Source organism: Arachis duranensis, chromosome 6 (genome assembly GCF_000817695.3).
Source record: "Arachis duranensis cultivar V14167 chromosome 6, aradu.V14167.gnm2.J7QH, whole genome shotgun sequence".
NCBI lineage: Eukaryota > Viridiplantae > Streptophyta > Magnoliopsida > Fabales > Fabaceae > Arachis > Arachis duranensis.
The window spans coordinates 34,323,364-34,324,121 of record NC_029777.3 but is presented as its reverse complement, the minus strand read 5'-3'; positions in this window follow the sequence as shown (position 1 = coordinate 34,324,121).

The following is a 758-nucleotide window of genomic DNA, read 5'->3' as shown; positions in this document are numbered from 1 at the left end:
ATGCAAAAGTGCACATGAAAAACAACAAAAGACACAAAACAAGAAATCATCAAGATCAAACAAGAAGACTTGTCAAGAACAACTCGAAGATCATGAAGAACACTATGAATGCATGAAATTTTCGAAAAAATGCAAGAAAAATTTTAGAAGCATGCAATTGACACCAAACTAAAAAATTAACATAAGACTCAAACAAGAAACACAAAATATTTTTTGATTTTTATGATTTTCTAATTTTTTTGTATTTTTATTTTAATTTTTTTCGAAAAACATTTTTGGAAAAACGAAAAATAAAAGAAAAATTTTGAAAAAGATTTTTGAAAAGAAAATTACCTAATCTGAGCAACAAGATGAACCGTCAGTTGTCCATACTCGAACAATCCCCGGCAACGGCGCCAAAAACTTGGTGGACAAAATTGTGATCACTATTCTATTCAAGTTGTTTGTCTTTGTATGAAAGCCTTATTATGGCACTGGTTGAATTCACAACTCTGTTCAACTAACCAGCAAGTGTACTGGGTCGTCCAAGTAATAAACCTTACGTGAGTAAGGGTCGATCCCACAGAGATTGTTGGTATGAAGCAAGCTATGGTCACCTTGCAAATCTCAGTTAGGCAGATTAAAATGATTTATGGGTTTTCGAAAATAAAGATAAGAAAGTAGGAATAATACAAGAGATAGAAGACTTATGCAGATTCATTGGTGAGAATTTCAGATAAGCGAATGGAGATGCTGTATGGCTCAAGGACACCTGCTCT